Source organism: Equus przewalskii, chromosome 1, assembly GCF_037783145.1.
Source record: "Equus przewalskii isolate Varuska chromosome 1, EquPr2, whole genome shotgun sequence".
Lineage (NCBI taxonomy): Eukaryota > Metazoa > Chordata > Mammalia > Perissodactyla > Equidae > Equus > Equus przewalskii.
The window spans coordinates 50,514,057-50,536,209 of NC_091831.1; the positions used below are offsets into that span (position 1 = coordinate 50,514,057).

The 22,153-nt window shown below is 37.5% G+C and overlaps 1 protein-coding gene across 15 annotated transcripts in view; it reads right to left on the bottom strand.

Moving 5' to 3' along the window:
- The window catches only part of RHOBTB1 (Rho related BTB domain containing 1), a 117,839-nt gene that overhangs the window by 88,724 nt on the left and 6,962 nt on the right, over positions 1-22,153 (bottom strand). For 14 of the 15 annotated variants that reach the window (XM_070563132.1, XM_070563248.1, XM_070563176.1 and 11 more), the window contains exon 2: positions 14,245-14,342. The gene's annotated coding sequence lies outside the window, so the exon portion shown is untranslated. Of the gene's footprint in view, positions 1-14,244; positions 14,343-17,235; positions 17,412-22,153 lie in introns of those variants that run through there. The other variant, XM_070563121.1, reaches the window with a different exon arrangement.

Below are 22,153 nucleotides of genomic sequence, written 5' to 3' on the forward strand. Positions count from 1 at the left end.
AAAAAGCTACCAAACAACGTAAGAGTTAAATATTTTCTAACAATACTAAGCTCAGAAAAGAGCTTACGTAGCATTTTTTTCTGCCTGCTTTACATTTATATTTGCGTCTCAATATAAATAGGGCTTTTACAGTCCAAGATTAATGCTACGGTTTTTCTATGTTCATTCTATATCATCCAAACTGCAGTTGGACCAAACAACAACAAAAAATAATCAACTGAATGCTGAACACATTATAAAAACATTCATGGACACTCAAAGTCAATGTCAGAAAAAAATGTGCCAGAATATATGCGTAACTCACCTTTTTTATTTTGGTAAAACTTCAGAGAACTGTTGTGATGATTCAATATAAATAATATATGTCAAGCTCGGCCAAAGATTAGCTCACAGTAACTAGTTTTTACGGAAGACTCTTATAATCATCATTAGTATTAGTAAAAATGTAATTAACAGTAATAATATTAGCACCTGAGTCTAGAGTCAAGCAGATCATGATTTGATAAATGAGAAGTCTCTTTTTCACTGTATACCTAAAGCTTTCCACTGGTTCGAAAATAGCTGATTAAAAAGTAATGAAAACTAATAACCTAGTTGTCATGCCTCCAAGTATGATCATTGGCTTAGTACACAAAAGCAGCAGTGGTGGATTAAATGGCAAGCTCAAAGACCGCTTAATCTAACGACTGCTAATCTTCATCAAACAGCCTTGTCAGATGTAATTTGCTTTACGGCAACCCTGCGCAGAAGGTAACCTCATTTGGAAGTAAAATGTCCACTGATGCTAACAAAGTTCTCCTGTTGAAATAGGAACAATCGCGGTGTAGAGAGCAAGAAAGATTTCAGGTTTCAGAAAGTAGAGTTCATGAATGTTTTAACCACGCCTATAGGAGTAAATGTTTCTAATGCAGAGTAACAAAGGCAAAAGTCAAAGAATAAATTGCATATCATTATGTAGTACGTCTGCAAATTTTTCTTTTATCTTTTTCTTCGGATTTAATGATTCAATATGGGCTGCCGTGAATATAAATGTAAGCAATTGTTAAGGAAATTACTTCCAAGAAAACAAGCAGAATCTTTCCTCCATTAAAAGGTTTTCATCTGTTAAACACTCTCATATCTTAGGGCAGATTAGATTTTAGTGTTTGGAGAAAATGAGATGCTGGAAGCTAAGATTATCACAAAATCATGCGACTGGGGGATCCTCAAGAGGTCATTTAGTTCATCTTCCTGTCTCCATTCAAAACTAGCATCCAAGAGAGAAAACTCCTCACCCTCTTTTTGAAAAATTTCAGCATAAACGACATTTGAGCCTTATCTAAGACAGTCCTCTTTTTTTCTTTTTAATGAATACTTCATTTTTGATCGAATTTTGAAAAAATTATTTTGGGGTTATATCATAGCAATATCGGAGCTACAATGAGGAGGGCAACACCCTTTGAGTCTTTTACCCGAAAGAAACAACACTGACAACTGAAATGATGCTGTCAATAACACAGAGGGCACTAATTTCTTAATAGAAATACTGACCTAGAAGAAACCTGGAGGCCTGAGAGAATAAGAAAAGAATATCGATTTATACCAAGCATTAAAAGGATAAAAAATCCAGAATAAGGAAAATGATTTAGTTACAGTACTCACAGAGGAGAAGATAAGGGACATTTTGGGGGAGACTTGAGTTAGATATTAGGAAGAATTTATTCAAAATGAGGAGGTATGCTAACGACGGACATGAGTTCCCATTTAGGTTATACAAGTTGAGTCTTCAGTGATAATCTTTTCTTAAAGAAAAGATTCTAATGTTTGAACTAGTTTAGGCAAAATAGTTTACAAGAGGATGGAGGGATGACCTCATTAAGTTAAATCAAAATGACTTAATAAATGACATTTGAAACCTGTTATGCTTTAAGATGAAAAAATAATCTCCAGAATTTTCTATCCATCTCCTTAACATGAAATATAATACTCCTAATACCTAATATGCATGGTCAAAATCCAAAATATTTTTCATCTGTGCATCACTAAGCTTATAATTAGTGAAGCGTACCCTCATTTCTATCCCTACCAGCTTCTATTAAATAGATTGAAGGCCTTTTTCAGAGTAGTTTTAGGTAAATAATATAAATGTATACTTGGAAACAATTAAAACTATATTTCAGTTAACAAAATGTGGTCATGGGAACTGGGCTCATAACTCATTATATAGCCAGATCGAATAAAGAGATCTGAATAGACAATGAAAGACAACCATGAATCTGCTTGGTAAAATAACTATCGTTTCTCTTTGCTTTTCCAATTGCCTGATAAGGAGCATACAATGAATTCTTAAGTTCACTATGAACAGATGTCTTTGTGTTGCTAGTCATTTTAAAATCGGACTCCAAAATACACATATAGCTAAATGATCAAACAAGGTTTCTTCACATGACCACCAGAGGTAGGAGTGCCAGTTACAGAATACCCATTTCTTGGGCAACATATAGGTTTAGACTTGCTTAGAAGAAATAGACAACAGGACGCGTGTGTATTCTCTAGCAACCAGGGAACTTTTATTCGCTTCCCCTAGTCAGGGCCCATGTTGCCAGCAGTAGAATCTAAGTAAAGACACAAGTTTAGTTGAAAGGACATCTGTCAGACCTGAGTGTTACTCTCACCTCTATTACTTACTGGCTGGGTGAACCTTCCCAAGTAGCTTTATTTCTCTGACAACGTTAGACCTCTTGTCATTTCTTACAAGTGTTACTTCCCTTTCCCATGGGGTGGGGAAGGCATTGTGGTAGCAGGTATGGGAGTGGCTGTATTTTATAAGCAAAAAGGGATGACAAATGACAATTTCTAGTCTCATGTTCCAGAAACGGAACTTCTACCTCCGTATGTGTGGCTGAGAGTTATGTGACTTTAAAATGATCTCACTGACAATATTCACATGAATAAAAAAGCTTTTTTATCTCAGAATGCCAATATATTAGTTTACAATAAGAAATACATCCATCAAGCTAATGAGTTATATTGACTGCTGTATTTTGTCCCTGTAGGTATAGATGTAGATACAGATACAAGTATATGCAAAGAAGAATTATAAGCAATGGAATGGTTACCAAGTGAATCTGGGTTCAGAACCAGGGGAATAAGTTGGGAGGTGTAAATGGCTGATGTTTCAAAGCCATGACAACTTAATGCATTCTTCTCTCTTGAGGGATACACTTGCTTCATTGCCTAGAGACCTGTGTTCTTGAGCCAGGATCTTTTCCCCCTGTCAGTGCTGGAAGGCACTGCCCATATTTGTCCCTTTGAATTTGCTTTTTCTGTACAAACTTCTGATGGACAAGAATGCTTACTTCTAAGAGTTTTTACTTGTAAGAGTTTTTAAGTTACATCTAGATTAAAAACCGAAATTTTAAGTTGAAATACTATTTATTAGTTTGCATGGAAATGCTACATAATAACTGGGTAATGCTGTGCTGACTTTATCTGGAAGCAAGATTGAATTTCAGCAACTTCTCCATATGCAGTTCTGAAAAATCGCGAATACTTGATTTCACGTAAGTTCTCTCTCTGAAAAGGAATATAGTGTTTTTACTTAGCATGAACATTACTTTTCAGTTTTCCCATATAAGAATCCCCTCTCAAAACATTTCTTTTTGGCAAAAGCTAACAGAATTATATAAAAAGATGGCAATCAATGAAAACAGAAATACCATTATAATGGAGTCTGGGATTATAAGAGTGAGAACCTGGGAATCAAGCCCAGCTCAACATTTATAATAATGGATGCTCACTAGGATCTCGTGTCCTATGAGAGGTGTAAGGGAGAGCGTAAGGGAGTCTTATCTGGGTCTCTGCCCATTTAGTTCATTGTTGCACCAGAAAGTGATACAAATTCACAGTTCTCCTGTAAGGCAATGTGAGGACATGGAGTTCTCAGGAGAAAAGGATATATCCAATTTAGAAGCCGCAATATGGGTCAAATAAACATAAATGGGAATAATAAATGCCATTGAAAAAGTCTTGGACTAGGAAAAGCCTGGGTTATTAGATACTGGAACTGTAGTATAAAAGGAAAGCTATAATAGCATTTCATTTGCATATTTTATTGGTCAGAAGGATTTTTAAAAGGATGAAATTTCTATACTTCACATATTGAATTTATACTCTAATATTTGAAATGTTTCTTTTGACTATATGTGTATTTTTTTTACATTTATAACAAAGAGTAAGATGGCTAAAATTTCCATATCTTCACACGAAATCTTTAGTATATGAAAATAACCCACAGCGCCCATTTAAAGGTCAAGTATATCTAACTCTAAGTTAGAAAACTGCTCACTGAAGTACTGATTCCTTTTATAATTGAGCTCTAAACAAGAGAGGAGAATACTTCAATGACATTCCTCTGCAGTAATGCTCCTTATTTGAAAAAATTCATCTTTAAAACTTCTATGCCCTGATTAAGTAGATACTGTACAATAGATCCTGTAACAAATGACACCAATTAAAAATATTACTTCATTATATATTGTCTTATTGGTAGGTCTGATGTAATATACTGTATATTTCAGTAGGTACAAAATTTTTAACAATAAAATTATTTTCATAAAATTCATATCATAGCACTTCCTGGATCTTTAAATCCTTTCCTGGCTTCAAAAATACATTTTAGTTTTGAAAGAGACAATTTCTGGATTCTGGAAGAGTTTAAATACCCAGCACACACAATGTGTTTTAAATCATCTGCCTTTGACAGTTAACATGCCAATATTTAGACTTTATCAGACACTTTTGCATGCGAAATTAGGGCAGGGACTCTCTGCAATGAATTTTTAAAACTCTTAGTTTTACTGGCTTAATTTAAGAGTCTTGAGATCAATAAATGAAGGAGAATTATATCTAATAAATTATCATGAAAAGAAAGCACATTTCTAATTAATTAAAAAATTTGACTTAGGATAAAACGACTGAACTTTTTGGTGCTTTGTCCTCTAAATTACAGGATTAAAGTAGTGAAGTGATATTAGAGGGGTATTAGCTGAGCTGGTGCTTAAGCAGCATTTTGAGAATGTTGAACTTGAAGTGCGACACCCTGAGAGAAGCGATTTTCCTTACAGCACAACAGAGTACAACATGGAGAAATAATGCAAACGATGGTGTTGCAGGGGACCATGCCCTTTCTATTAAACCTTAATATATCACGTACGTGTGGTTTGTTATACTTCTCCATGCAAGTAGCCACAACAACCATCTTACTGATGCAAAAATTGATAAGAAAATAAAAGGAAGAAATGAAAGCAGAAAAGAAGGAAGAAGGAAGCGAGCAAGATGGAAGCCCCACAGTCGGCGAGGTATTCCACAGGCAGATACAAATGATCAGATTTGTTTACTCTTCCACTCTTGCCAAACATAATTATAGACCTCTTCGTTCTTTATTTTACAGTTCAGATTTTTAAACTCTGAAAATCTCAACACATCTTTTCTGTGTCATTGGATAGGTGCCATGGGGTCACTTTATAAAAGGATCATTTCTCACCCACACGGACCAGAGAGAGGAGAAAGAGGGACGGTTGATTTAAATACCCTAACTCCGAATTTAATGTGGATTTAAAAATCTCTGACTTAATGTTGCATTAACTACTGATGGCTGCTTTACTGCCTTTAAAACATGCATATATAATTGGATACTGTAATGCTTTGCGGGTAAAATAAATACCAACTCACACTAAAATAAATACTCTGCATGATGAAGTTCATGTAGACATAAATTAATCATTTACCAGTTAACCAATATGCACAGGAAAGAAATAGATCACTTATTAAAGGTTGCCTCATCTATAAAATGGGAAAAATAAAGCGCTGACATCTTTTACAGCGGTGCTGGGAGGGAAAATATATAAAATTACTGCTAAGCAGTTTATAAACCATAAAATACAGTATGAACATTAAATTAATAATATTTGTACTAATTCAGATTCAACACCCTCTGCATTAAATATATCTCTTTGCTTATTGAAGCATATACAAAACCAAGCTGAGGCTTTTTATTTAATTTTTAATGGTGTCTTCGGAATTCTGCAAAGCATTGCACAAGTTATTGGTTATGTTAAAAACTTTTCAGTGGCTCGTTCTCACCATTTCTAAGACAAAGTTCTTGGCTGTTCACATCCCCAACCCCGTTTTTAAAATCGTCTCCCAGAGGGCCTTATGTCTTTCGCTTGGATAGATATAGTAGTTACAAAGGGAACATGGGTTCGAAGTTTTCAATCAGGTGGAAGTTATTAACATGCTCTGTGCTTTGGCAGATCCTAAATTATGCATTGAAATAGGGAGTAATGTTAAATTCGCGGGGGGGGGGGGGGCGGGAGGAGGGGGTAGCGCATGCATTGGGTGTCCGCATATTGCATCAAACTGATCTGCAGCATAAACGTCATGTGTTGGGATGGCAGTGAGGCAGGGTCTCAAGGCCATCGCGCTGCTCAAAATGTTACAGCCTCTAGAGATAAATCAAGCTTCAGTTTCTCAGCGGGAGTCCAGAAACATGGTTCAAGGGCACGAGGGAGAACTAAGCAACACAGAACGTATTTCCTTTATTTTCTACTTTTTCTTCTTCTTCTTTTTTAAACGGGGTCTTATTATTTAGAAGACCAACGTGTACAAAACCTGTACTCCACTCAGCACATTTTTAACATTGTCAACGTCCCTTTGACTCTCAATGATAAAACACATCTGACATTTCCCCACTCACTTCCCTTTATAGGGGCTGTTACGAGAGAAATCCCTCCTCATCTTCCACTATGAAAATGATAAATGGCTGACTGGAGATATCTGAAATATCGCCAGATCTCCCTGATGTATCACGTGTCGCCAGCAATCATAAACAGTGACTAATCTTTGGTCATGAACTATATTTATGGCTTTCTTGTCATCAGGAGGTAGGTAATTTCTCGAATCAGGTTTAAGGCTCTAATGTTTATGCTAGGAACATGTGTGCCAGAAAAAGTGTACCGAGGTCCAAAGGAAAATAATCCTCACATTTTCTTTCATTTAACTATTTCTAGAGCTAGCCATTTCCATCTCTATCTCCTGTTTGCCTCAGGATTCACCCAGGAGTGTTCTGATCAGGAATCTAATTTATCCCAGTCAATTCACCGTTTTGGTGATAACAGTGTCCTTGAGGAATAGGAAAAGTAATAGGGAAAGGAATATGACTAAAAGGCAAATTTATCCCAGTTAAAGCTTATCAGAGATCAAAAGGAAACACAGTGAACCTGTTTCTTCCATCTCCTAAATTCAACTGAGGGTGGGGGGATCAAAGTTTCCCTAAAGGACTATAATAAGATTAGAACACTGAAAGATAAAACTAATGGAAGGCAAATTAAGGCTTAGAGGGAAATGAAATAAGGTCAATCAGAGTGTAATTCTACTTCAATTCAATTCAGCTAATATCTATCAAGTGCCTTCTGGATACCAGGCACTGGGGTAGGTGCTTGGTGTACACCAGTCAAAACTAACAAAAATTGCTGCCCGTGTGGAGCTTACATTCTCATGGAGGGAGACAGACGATAAATAAATGAGTAAATTATATAATTTATCAGAAGGTGGCAAGTATCACAGAGAGAAATAAATCAGGGAAGGAAAATAGGAGTTGTGGGAACGGGTGACATTTTTAGAAGGGTGGTCAGTGAAGGTCTTATTGAGAAGTTGATGTTTGAGCAAAGACTTGAAGGAGAAGAGAAAACAAGTCATGTGGATTCCTGGGGAAGAAGGTCCCAGACAGGAAATAGCAAGTGCAAAGGCCCAGAGGCAGGAGCATGCCCGGTGTGCTGGCAGAACTGTCAGGAAGCCAGAGTGACTGGAGTGGAGTGAATGTGGGTGGGGGCGCAGAAGGAGATGGTGGTCAGGTGGGCTGAAACATATACGGCCTTGAGGACCACTATTAGGCTCCAGCTTTTCCTCTAATTGAAACAAGGAAAGACTGCAGTTTTGAGTCAAGGAGCAAAATGATCTGACTTATGCTTTATTGAAAACAGACTGCAGCGGGCAAGGGTGGAAGCAAGGAGATAAATTAAATTAATTAAAATGAAAAGTTCATCTCTCCTCTCTGCATAAATTTAATGCATATGAGCTGGAAATTAATGAGAGACAATAGTTCAAAATTATATGCAAACACAGTGAAATTGTAACTACGCAAAACTAAAAACGGTTGGAAGAGAGAATTTAATATCGCCATCCGTTTCATTTCCACAGCACCAGATGGTAAGTCTGAAAACATTTTAAACTGAGGCCATGAACAACCAATGACAAAAAAAATAACTATTAAGCTTTGGGAACTTTGAACATCTCTTGCTAAGGAAGAGATGAAAAATCTCCCTCCTTGACATGGTGTGGGTTGTGGAATTGAACAAGAGTCTATGATGATGTTGAGATGGTCTCCTCAGGTAACTTTCCATCCCAGAAACAAACAAAAAACGTCCAGGAAACCGTCAGTTAGAAGTTGGGGAAACTTGAAGAGCTAAGAAGAAAGCAAACCGTCAAGAAAAATGAAAGGAGCCATAGTTTGGATTAATCGAGTTTTTATTCTCAAATTTTAAACATATGATTGATGGGAAGATAAAAAAAAAAAAAAACTGAGTCTTTTCCAGAGAACAAAGAAAATGGAAAAATAAAAATACTGATAAAAGGTGAATTTAGCCTTAGAGTCAAACTTCCTGGCAGTCAGAATTATTAGGCTGTGAAACAGCACTCCCCATCTCTCCTGGGCCGTTTAGGTTGAGAACAAATTGGACCTGAAAAAGTGTCAAAATTCACAGTAGGAGCGCCCCCTCACAGCACTGTTTCTCTCTCTGAAGTAGGTTACTGTATTCACCCGGGGAAATTTCTATTGAATTATAATTAGGTGGCTAATTAAAAAGTGGATTATCAACTATATTAAATATGCCAGAAAGATGTGCACATCATTCATTCTTTAATTTAGGAAATCCACCTTTTCCTTAAAAAAAATTCTCACTGGGAAATTCCATGTATAATATGTATGTTTTCTTTTTTCTTCTTAAGTCAATTTTATTGAAGCAAGTCTAAGATCTTTTGTTTATTGAGGTAATGGATGTAATTTGAGCTTCCTCTGTTAATAAAAATTACCTACACACCATAGTTATTCTTTGCAATGAGAATCCATGGCCATGATAATGATCCCAAGGCAATTCAAGTTCCCCAGAAAAAAAAATAATAATAATGGAAATAATAACTGCTACCATTTATTCACTGCTAATATACGTCAAATGCTGTATGTCTCCTTTAATTCTTTCAACAACCCTATGAGGTAATTTTATGCCTATTAAACAGATAAGGAAACTGAGCTCAGAGAAGTCAGGCAAATTATTCAAGGTCACACAGCTTGAAGGTTATAAAGTTGAAATTCAAATTCAGGTCTGTTTGGCCTTGAAAATCTTGCATTAAGCAAGAGTTTTCTGTCCTTAAAATGTTTTAACATTAAGCTAAAACTACATTGTTGCGTTCAACTGATTGTGAATTGCTAATATTCTTGTACCATATAAACAGTTAATCAGAACCTTATATTAACCATACTATATTTCTTAGCCATTTGTCTAAACAGCAGTTCATTTTATAAAGGAAATGATCATGAGGAGACCCTTGACCCATTATTAACTGCAGAAGTTAAAAAGTGATAGTCACCTGGCACTATAAGTTACTTTTTATTTGTCTTTTCTTATTTTCTTCTAATTTCTAAGAGGGTACAAATTAAATGATAGCCCATGAACTTTGGTCCAATCTATCTATGAGCCTGCTAGACTAGTCAGGTATTAAGTGGGTCAGTCCATTCCTGAAGGCACTTCAAAATTGCCCATCCCAAGTGGATGACTTAGCAGATAGGCATGACTGACTAGGCTGGGATGGACTTACTGAATTGCTGATAAGACTCAGTCCTGATACCATGTGGGTGATTTGGAATTCTGTCTCAAATAAATAATGACAGCAATAACAGTGTAACTATACTAATTAAAAAAAAAATTTTTTTTTTGAGGAACATCAGCCCTGAGCTAGCATCTGCTGCCAATCCTCCTCTTTTTGCTGAGGAAGACTGGCCCTGAGCTAACATCTGTGCCCATCTTCCTCTACTTTATATGTGGGATGCCTGGCACAGCATGGCTTGATGAGCGGTGCCATGTCTGTACTCAGGATCCAAACCGGTGAACCCTGGGCCGCTGAAGGGGAACGTGCGAACTTAATCGCTGTGCCACTGGGCCAGCCCCTAATTATACTAATTTTTTGAGGACCTACTGGGTATCAGACACTGCTCATGACATACATTACTTCACTTCAGAGTTTCTCAATCTCGGTACTATTGACCTTTTGGGTCAGATGAATCTGTTGTGGAGGCTGTCCTGCGCATGTTAGATTAGCAACATCCTGGGCCCCTATTCCCCAGATGCCAGTAGCTCACCCACCCCCATCATTGGGATAGCCCACACTATCTCCAGACATTCCCAAATGTCTCCAAGTGGGCAAAATCGCCCTCCGTTGAGAACCTCTATTTCCTCGACAACTGTAGGAGGTTGGTACTATTAGACTAATCATCTTACTAATGAGGAAACTGTGGTTCCAAGAGGTTTAAGGAAAATGCCTATGGTCTCACAGTTAGTAAATAACAGGGCGGGAATGCTCATAGATTGCTGCCTCTTGAAGCTGTTACTCTATGGTTGACATTCACAAGTGAAGGTCTGCCCTCCTTCCCATCCTCTTCACTCCTGTATGTCATCCAGGGGGTGGAGCAGTGGGAAGGAAGAGGAGTGCACGTGACACAGTGCACAGAACTTTTATTGTACCATACTATTTTATTTGACAGATTAATTCCATTTTAATTGGAATTCTGGAAACTAATGAAAAAAAATTACAAATGTTAGATGGTCTATTCTCATGGTTTTTGAATCTGTCTGATTTAATTCTAACCAATTAGCATGCCATTATGGAGGAGTATTATGTTGAGAATCAATATTACACTAAATACTAATATTTTATTCAGTATTAAAAATTTATACAAATGGTAATACAAGTGCTTTATTCTACTTTCTCTAAATGAGAAGAAATGCTTCCTTAGGGCAATTCCAGCTACAAAGAAAATATGTTCTTAGGAGACTATTGGTATTACGCTTTACATAGATCATTGCTTAAATGAATCAATGAGTTAATTGAATGAAATTTTATTTTATTATAAAGTGTATGAGTTTTTCAGCACATCAAAAATTGTTTTCCATTTTATACCTATATCTCATGTTAAGATGACAACAAAAGTATGTTATTGTCCAATACTGCTAAAAAGGACAAAATAACTGTCATATTTATCATGATTTTAGGATATCACTTTTTCCTTTTTCTCTCTCTCTTCCACTTGGATACTTGACCTTTTTTTTTTTTTTTTCGTGAGGAAGACTGGCCCTGAGCTAAGCTCTGTTGCCAATGTTTCTGTTTTTGCTGGAGGAATATTGTTGCTGAGATAACATCTGTGCCAAGTTTCCTCTATTTCATGTGAGAGGCTGCCACAGAGTGGCTTGATGAACCCGGAGCTGTGGAAGCAGAGCACACGAACTTAACCACTACGCCACCAGGCTGGCCCCACTCTACCTTTTTTTGATTCAGATGTCATCTTAGGCTGGAATTTGAACCCGAATGTATCCAGATTCTGTATTTTATGTTTTCTTTGCAAAGAGGAACTAATAAACCTAGATAAATTGTAAACTAGATAAACATCTACTAACCACCCAGAATAGTTCGGTTAGGCATGATTTCAAAACTGGATTGCAGATCTCCTTTGCAGATGGTGCCCCTGTGAGTCTTTCCCAGCCTCTGGCTTTGCCACGCTCTTTGATTTGAGACCCTGAGCCCACCGCATGGCTCCTGTGGCTCTTCCGGCCCCTGCCTCCATCCCGCCTGTCCCTCTGCTTCTTCTGCTGTCTTAACTTCAGTAGCTTTTTCAAGCTTCGAAGCTAGGGTAGCACTGAAAGATTTCCATGGTTTGGATCTAATCAAGGCATTTACAATTTTTATCACTTATGTACTTTAATTCCAAGCTTCTCAAATATTGGAAAACTATGAGAAAACAATACCTTTAAAAACATCCCTAACTTTGTGAATTATTATACTCTGTTCACCAGTTTTAGAATTGGAAAAGTTTTGCTCCATATTTTAGTTATCTCCCAATTGAGTTGGCAAGATCAATCAGTTACTATGCACATACCTTGAAAAAGCTACTCTCTGGGAAAAGGTTGCTTGTAATTCTAAAGGCATGTTAGAAGTTAAAAACTGCCATGCAAAATCAAAGCAAAAAAAATCATTGAATAAATTAAGCTAACCGAAAAATTAGAAATTGGAGGTATGTTAGCATAGTAATCACCATTACAAATAGGAAAATTTAAATGAAAAAAATATTTAATGGGTTGACTTTTCTAAAATATTGATTGGATTTTATTAATAAGCATTTTATGCATATGGCTACTCTGAAAGTTCCTTTAGAAATGAAAGACTAATGCCTTAATGAGAGGTATGATTGCATGAACGTATTTGAATCTGGCTTATGAAAAATAAGACTTGAGAATTTAAAATGTGTGCATAAAATGCAAATGGATTTAATTAACTGAAAACCCCTAAGACAGAACTTCTTCAAATAAGCAATTACTTTGGGGACTAATAGTGTAAATAGCATCCTGATTCATTAGCACAAATACCCATACGAGAGAAGGATCAGCAAATTTTATTCTTTAAGTTATTATGCACACATGGTAATATCTCATTAATTTAGGGCTTCAATAAATTTAAAATCTTTTGATAATTTGTTCATGAGCTTGGCTGACGTTTACCTTTGCTTGGCAAACACTTTATTTATAGGTAGATAATGTATGATGTTTTAAACATTTATTTTCAATCTTATGTACACATTTTAGACACAGAATAAACTATTTTCAATGAACCTCAGGCACTTTACAAGCTCCTACATATATCCAATCTATATGCTAATAACAAAATGTTCATATGATTTATTGTAACAGGTCTCCGTAAGGATTTCTACTTTGTAATGTTTTGTTGAAGTTACTATATGTAGTTTAAAGTAATAAAAGCCACATTTCTTTAAAAGTTATCTATAATTCATCCTTCCTACAAATTCAGATATGTCCACCTCCTTAATTCATTAGAATAAATGAAATCTGGGGCTGGCCCCAGGGCCGAGTGGTTAAGTTCACGTGCTCCGCTTTGGCAGCCCAGGGTTTCACCGGTTTGGATCCTGGTTGTGGACATGGCACCGCTCATCAGGCCATGCTGAGGCAGTGTCCTATATAGTACAACTAGAAGGATCTACAACTAGAATATACAACTATGCACTGGGGGGCATTGGGAAGAAGAAGAAGAAAAAAAAAAACCCCAGAAGATTGGCAACAGATGTTAGCTCAGGTGCCATCTCTAAAAAGAGAATAAATGAAATCTTATAATATTCATAGCTACACATATAGAGAGAATTTTTCTTTTAAATATGCATTAGAACATATAAAGAAAAACAAAATAGAATGAAGAGTGAAAATAACAAATGATTTTGTGGGTGGACAAAGGACAGTGAACTGTCGCAAATCATGTTAAGCCCTTTAGGCACAATACCTTGATGAAAGCACTCAATAATGTGGTCCTTTCTTTAAAGGCTGACTTCACTCACCTGGGAGGACTCAGTTCTAATCACTTGCAAAGTGATAATAAGTTTTTCCAATTAAAGACAGTCCATGCCCAGGCCAAAAGGGGTGGATGCTGCAAACTAGGGCATCTGGGATGAAGAGAAATGCCACTGCACAGCAATCTGGCATTTCTAAATCTTCCTTCTATGTGGCTATGACTTTTCAGAGTCCACATGTCAATTTTCTGCACAAGATGCTACTAAGTAAAGCATTTTAAAAGTGTGTATAAAGTAGTCAGAAGAGTTATGTTATTTTAATGATCAAAACTCATATGTAGGTAAAAATGACTCAAATTCTAAACCAGGTAAAAGATATTAAACTAGAATTTATAAAAACCACAAGTGAATCAAAAAACAGAATATTCTCTTTTTTTATGAAACATTCTGAAGACAAACCTAGATATTATTCATAAGTCATGCCATATTCACACAAGAAGCATTTCCATTTCTTTTGTAAATATCATGAGAAAATTAGAAGGAGGGCAAAGTGAATTCTATTACTTGAATTAGTAGTTACTTACCATACGAAGGGGGAAAATATGCTTCAATTCCATTTTCATAACTTAAGAATACTTGATGAAAGAGGCCTCTTTCATGTACTTCTTGAGTGTTACAAAACCTGGAGAGGAGATACCAGCATGGAATATTTCATCATCAAGAGGAAAACTGCTCAGACAATACTAGTTTCTTATGTTAGTGATTATTTCTCATCTGAACGAGAGCTATCCCAACCCACCATATGCCAGTTACAAATCAACTAGCTGTCCACAAAAGTTTGAGCAAGAAAGGCGGAAATGACTACAGCCATCAGAGAAAGAAGGTCTGGGGTCGGATCCCATTCGGTATTTGTCTGAGTGAACGTTAAGTCCTTAATTCACGGAGGTGCAGTGCCCTCCTCTCTCAGGTGGGAGTAATAATACCAGCTGTTCTGATGGTCAAATGAGATGATGTGCGGAAAGATATTTAGTTAATAGTAGACGTATTTAATTTGTTTATGTCCTGACTCTTTATCTTAAGAATTTGAGGTGGCTTCCAAAAAGAAAAATAATGTAATATGAATAAAAATAAGAAAATAGTGTTGAGAGTAGAAAAGGAGGAAGTATTTATGCTACTTATATTGGTCAACAGTTGAAATGACTGAAGTTATCATTTGGATTTGAATTTCTTAGTAATTTAGGTAAAAGGAAAACCTAATTTCTTCTATAACTCCTATTATTAGAAAGGAGAAAATACATCACTTCCCCTAAAGAAACCAAGTATTTTATCTTCCTGATATGAAATTCATAGAAAAATTTTTCATGTAAAACATGATATAGGGACATTGAGATAAAGTGGACTATTCTATTTAATAAGAGTAGGACTATCTACCATGAACACTGAAGGGCAAAACAATACTTTTGTGCGGAGGTAGTTATTGTTGCTATGAAAATCCCACTAACTCCCAATAAGCAAATCCCCCAGCTCTCCTCCCTTGCTGCGGCTTCCTGACAAACACACAAGGAGCTTCTTTCCTTGAGTCATGTTCTCAATAGCGAGGAGGAGTTTCTGAAGGAAGCCAATGATTGCCAGTGAGTTTAGTCACCGCTCACTAATAAATAGGGATAGAGCTGCAAAGATGAAGTGTAAGCCCAGATGTGCTACAGTACTGACAGCTGCACAGCCCGTTTCACAGGGCCATTCCAAAAGGGAGAGGAAGAGAAAGGGAGAAGATACAACCAAATGATTATATAAATGAAACAAATCATAGTAGGAGGCCCCTTCCTTGAAATCCACATATTTTTCTCGTCCTCCTTGAAACCTCCCTTCCAATCTTGCAGGAAACTCCTCTCAATTTTCCTCTTCTGGTTCTTTTTCTTCTGTCTCCCCTTAAATGTGGGCCTTCCTCAACATTCTCTGCTTGGCAGCAATTTCATTTACACCCATGACTTAAATTGTCTTTTTTGATGCTTCTCCTGGCTAGATCCTCATCCCTATGCTCTCCTGAATTTGCTTTTCTCTCTACCTAAAATCAGTGGTATCGTCACTCTGGCTTGAACACTCAGTGTCATTTTCATGCTCTCCCCCATCACTGCACCTCCCTGCAACACACACACTCCAACTGATTATGGCCACTTTGCACAGAAAAAGCTCTACTTCCCTTTGACATGTCCAAGGCCACTGTCATATCAGAAACTCATCCAGTGTCCACCAGTTCCCATCCAGGCAATGGCCTCCCATCTCATGTACTCCCTGCTTCCAGTCTCCAACATTTCCCAGCTTTCCTGATGATCCCAGTTTTCTTCCTAAACTTGGTGCTTCTCCACTTGTTTGAAAACTTCTAACAACTCTCCAATCCCTATAGGATCAAGTCTAAAACTTCTCAGCCCAGCTTTCCAAGATCTGCGATCCGTACACTTACCACTTTCCACATAACCTCTCTGGTCAGACTAAACCATTTCATTGTGCCCTGTTCCCCCTAAAAGCTGTTTCCTGCCTCCATGACTTGGATTACCAGCTTTCTGCTGTCTGAAGTGCTCATCTTTTAACACTCAGTGCAAATAACACCTCTTTTAGGGATCGTCCTGAATTCTTGAGTAAGAATTCATTGTACCTTCCTCTACAAACCCAATGATCCTGAACTGTATCCTTACTACAAAAATCACATTTATAGTACTCTGGCTTTATTTGATAGCTCTAAATACAGCAATGCCAAGAGCTCTCAGAAAGCTTACAGTCTAGCTAGGAAAACTCTGCTTTATTCACGTTTCTAACTTCTATGGGGTAATAGTCAATGCTTGAACACGTGGGTGCTCTATAAATTACAGGCGATTAGATGATTTTTAAAAGTCAAATAGCACTATGAGAGGCTTTGAACATAGGGTTAAGGACACCATTCGAGAAAATATTTTCTGAATAAGTGACAATAGTAAGACTGTGCAAATTCAGAACACAAAAGGAATGAAAGGAGAGAGGATGAGAAAAAAAAAACAAGTACAGATGGACATGTTATTTTTCTCTTTTTTATTTTAACACAAATTTGTTTCATCATTTTATAAAAATCAAGTAAGTTCATATTTGAGGAAAAATGTTGTTTATTTTTTAAGAAAGCCTGGCCCTGAACCAACATCTGTGCCCATTTTCCTCTACTTTACATGTGGGAACTGCCACAGCATGGCTTGACAAGTGGTGCGTAGCTCTGTGCCCAGGATCTGAACCGGTGAATGCCAGGCCACCAAAGCAGAGTGTGTGAACTTAACTGCTATGCCACTGGGCTGGCTCCAAATGTCACATTTTTTAATGAATCAGTTCACAAAATACTGAGTCATTATGCATTTGAGATTGTCAAATGAAATATATCTTATGGCACATCTTCCATTAGGGGTGGAAAATGTCTTTGTGGTATCTATCCTAGTGCCTGGCACATATAGTTTAATATTTGTTGAATGAATAAGTGCTCGCTCATCCACTTATCTCCCTCCCTTTATAGCTAGACTACTGCAAATAATTACTGATGCTCGTCTGTCTTTTCTTACCTCCCACTGGCAGCTCTCACCATTTCCGTCTGACTTCTGCCTTATCACACGGCTTGCTGTGCTGAGATGCTGACTTCTACTCTGCTCCCTCTGGGTGGGCTCAACTTCTGTGTTGTAGCAGGTGTAGGGGGGGAAATTGAGGCCGCAGCTCACCTCACAGAAGTCACCGAGAATGTGCTCTGTGACTTTTCAGCCGACAGCTGCCTTCTCCCGCACAGCGATGCCAGGAAATGGGTGAGGCAAGTCAACACGACTCCATGGACGTTTGGTCTATTTACCTTGTCACAAGAGCACCACTGGGTGGAGAAACAGGCAGCGCTGTGCTCATAAAGTTCCCTGGTGTCAGGTTCAACTTTTCTCTGCAGTTCAGACCCCAGAACCTCAGACTGTTCTATGTTCAAGAATAGTCTTTCTAGTGGTCACCAACACGCCAAAATGACTTTCCTCTCTATCATGCCTCCTCCCTAAGTATCTTCTTAAGACATATGCAAAATACAAACATCTGAAATATTCTCAAACAGGCATGACCACAGATAGAACAAGTTACAGCTTTATTTCCCATATGTATCACTTAGCGATTTCTTTATTTCAAAACAATTCTCTTCTGATCAGTGTTCTCCACTTTTTGCTAAATAAAATAAACACTTTTCAGTCTTCCACGTTCAAGCCAACTGACCATTCCCATCATCCTGAAATGAAATCCTTGCTCCCTTGCCTCTCATTATGCAGCAATTTCCTGGATTTTCTTCTATTTCTCTTAGTACTTCTTTCATCCTTTGCAAGCTCATCCCTCACTACATGGCCATTATGGGTTTGAATTCCTCAAGACTTTGGTCCTAGTCTTCTCTTCTACCAATCACTTTATAATCTTTCTCCAGGCAATCATATCCATCTCCAGACCTGTGTAAAGATGAGTCACAAGTTTCTGTCTAAACCCCAGACCTCTCTGACAAGCTCCACACCCATAGTCCAACGTCAGCTAGCTCTGCCCTGTCCAAGACATCTCAAACTCAACATATCGAGCACTAAACTTAGCATCTGTCTTCGCAAACTCGTTCCTCCTCCAGTGTTCCCTGACTTCCTCATGGGCTCCATAAAAATATCACAGAAGACAACCTGTCAATTTTATCTTGTATATAGCTCTTGAATTCACTGACTTTTTGGAAATCACCAACATCTCATCCTTCCTTCCCTTGGCCAAGCCATCAGTATCTCTCTACTGAAAAAGTTCAACTGGTCTACATAACTTTCCCCTTGCCAACCTATACTCTGCACTGTAGCCAGAAATATTTATTGAAATATAAAATAGATAATATCATTAACTAGAATCCTAGCCGCCCCCCCCTCCCCCAAAGCCTCAACCTTCTCATTGGTCCTAGGATAAAGGCATATTCTTTGATATGGCTAAAAAGTCTTTTATGGTGATGGCCCCTGACGACATCTCTAGACTCAAGCTGTTCGCCCTGCCCTCTGTACTCCAGCCACTTGGCCTTCCTTCATTCTCTCACGTTACTTCTGCTCTCTCCTGCTAGAGGGCTTTCCTATACATTGTGCCTTCTGCCTATACTCCTTTCCTAGTTGACTCCTACACATCTTTGAGATCTCATTTTCCAGAATTTTGTCTCTCTCCTTTGTAGCATTTACAACAGTTTCAGTTTCATACCTATTTGTGTCATTCTTTTACTGTCTATCTTCCTCATCAGGCTGTAGGCCAAATGAGGGCCAAATGATGCAATTTATTGCATCCTACCAGTGTCTGGCACATAGTAGGTACTCAACAAAAACGACTTTATTGAAAACATGAGTTATGAAATGAGTATGAAAACAAACACAGATATAAATTCAGGCAGAAAAAATGTACCCGTAGCCTAGTGGTTAAAAATTCTAAAGGTAAGGGGCTGGCCCTGTGGCCGAGTGGTTAAGTTCGCGCGCTCTGCTGCAGGCGGCCCAGTGTTTTGTTGGTTCGAATCCTGGGCGCGGATATGACAGTGCTCATCGGGCCACGCTGAGGCAGCATCCCACATGCCACAACTAGAAGGACCCACAAAGAAGAATATACAACTATGTACCGGGGGGCTTTGGGGAGAAAAAGGAAAAAAATAAAATCTTTAAAAAAAAAATTCTAAAAGTAAGCACAATATTGAGATCAGTGACAAGAGCGTTGAGAGTTTTTGATGGTTTTAAGAAATTAAAGTAGGAGGGCTTCCTTTCTTACCCAGATTCTGTAGTGGGTGGATGGTAATGATAGGGATTTTTTAATGAAAAATTTCACCTATAAGAAATATGCTAAGATGTGAACTTTTCAACCCTATTCTTGCCATTTTGCCACAGCATATATTGAAACAAGAGCCATTGCAAGGAGAGGTAAAGAGGATTAGGACCAGAGGCATGCTGGGGAGGGAAAGGAGAGAAGAGATCTCAAAAACATTTAAGTCTCTGGATTGTGGATATTCTGCTGGGTGTGACTTTTTATATCCTTGCTTTTAAAATCCATGTCGTTCCATGTAATATAATTGTCTCTGCTTCCATATGGTGACAGAATTCTAGCAACTGTATCAGGATCTCAATAAATAGGCAAAACGAAAATGTTGCATAAGTTGTTTTCCCTCAGTTGCGTTCCAAAGACAGACCCCTCTCCCAAATAATGGAACACAAATTTTGTAAATTAGAATAGTACCAGTTATGAATGTACTTCTGCAATTATGGGAGTAAAAACATTCCACATGGAAATAGGAAATGCCATCTGATTTCGATTTAACACAAAGGGGGAGAAACACATTCCATTTAAGAATGACAAATAAAGCTGTCAATGTGATACATTTATAGCCCCTCAGAGAATGCCACAAATCCACATCACGTTCCGAGAAGCTAGTTATTGTATTTGCTCTCTAGAAGAGAGAAAGCGTAGAAGTCCCCGATGGACGGCTATCCAAGGAATCGATGGTTAGCTGGAATAACTTGCGTTTGTCAACGTCTTAGGTGCATACCCCTTAAAGGGGAGAATGAGAGCTTCAGGGTTTTATTTAAACAGAGTGCAACAGCGGAAAGGGTGGGGTGCTGCAGGGACTGAGGGGGTGTAAGAAAACAGAGGAAAACTTTGTCTTCCTTGTCCTTCCCTCCGCCCTCCTCCCCCGAGGTTCTAGGAGGTTCTAGGAGGTTCTAGGAGGGTCTTACTGACCTAACGAGGCCTCTTTCTGAGGGCATACTGCTAACAAAAATTACAGCGCGCCATAAAATCTTAATTATAAACATCCAAAATGCTAGTTATTTTTGAACATTTTGTTATGGGTTATTTCAGGCTCAGGTAAAAGGGCACTTACCAAAAGCAAACACTGGAAATAAAATCTCCATTCCTTATTATTACATACACCCGAGCTTCCTTCTTTTAAGAAGCAGTTTGCTATCAAATACATATACATATATTCATATATAAGTATATATAAAATATGACCCTCTGCAAGGCATAACTGATTTTTTTCCCCCTTCGCCTTGGATGCTAAAAAATGGAGAGCAAAATTTGTTACTATCTTCTAGCAAGAGTGTTGAATTTCATGGCATAAATTTTGAGTATGAATCTCTCTCCTGGCCCCATCTTACATTCTTAGCTTTATTTTTTTCCTTTGACTCATTTTTTTCTCACCTATTTGAAATATATTTTATATTGCTGTACAGTATGTATTTTTATTAGCCTTTCTCTGTAAGCCTTAAATCCTTTCCAGCGTATAAATAAAGTATACATTTATAGATAGACTTTCTTTTCCTTTGTAGGGTTGCAAAATTTTCCCAAGGCAACATATAATTTATTACCATAAATGTATGAACATTAAAACACTGATGTTCATAGTAATTAAATTTTTTGGTGACATTTAGCTCAATATTTCAGTTAGTTTTTTTTATATTTATACATACACTTTTAGAGCTGTAATTCTTAGCTTGAGGTCCATGAACTCTCTCAAATTCTATGCAAAATTTTGTGCATAGTTTATTAAGGAAGAGTTCCATGATTTTAATCCAATTCTGAAAGGTGAATTTGACCCAAAAGATTAAAAATTACTGCTTTGCAGTAGAATAACCCCAGAAGACAAGATCTTGGTCTTTTGACATTCAAAGTTGACAAAATATTTACTGACTACCTACTAAATGCCTGGCACTGTATTAGATACTCAGAAAACAGCAGTAAACATTTAGACTTGACCTCTGACCTCAGGGTGCTTCTAGTCCAGTGGGGATGAGGGCAGACGATGAAAAACAAATATGAAATAAGTAGATGGTAATGTACTATAATAAATAAAACAAAATAGTGTAATAGAAAGTGAACAAGATTGGGTGGCCAGGGAAGACCTCTCTGAGGAGGTGTCATCTTAGCTGGGCCAAGCAAGATTGGAGGGAAGAGCATTCTAGAGAGAGGGGCCAGCTAATCAAAGACCGTAGTAGAGATACAGGCTTGTTATTATCCATAGCTCTTCTGGAAAATAAGCATGGTAGATCTCCAAATTCACTTTTCAAATTCATCTTCAATACTTCAGGTTAGAAATATCAGACTAATGATCTTCTGCATGAAGCTTACATATCTTTCTCTTGTTTTCATCTTTGTTTTTTTTTTTTTTAAGTTAGATTTCCTAATGTGTGGGAAAGCTGTCCTCAGAAAAAGAATGTGATGTATTTTATTATACATTAAATTCATTCAATAAGTATTTGAATCTACCATCTTTAAGGCACTGTGGGAGATACCCTCAAGGGGCTCAGCATAGACCAAATAAAATATAACTGTCATATATGTAACCATAATGTACCTTAAAGCAATTCTGTATTGTTCTGTAACGTAGATTTACAAGCCACGTAAATTCCAGGGCCCAGATGCTTTCCTGTACAGTTTGAAACCCAAAGCTCTTTAGCAAGGTACCAATCACCTTGTAAA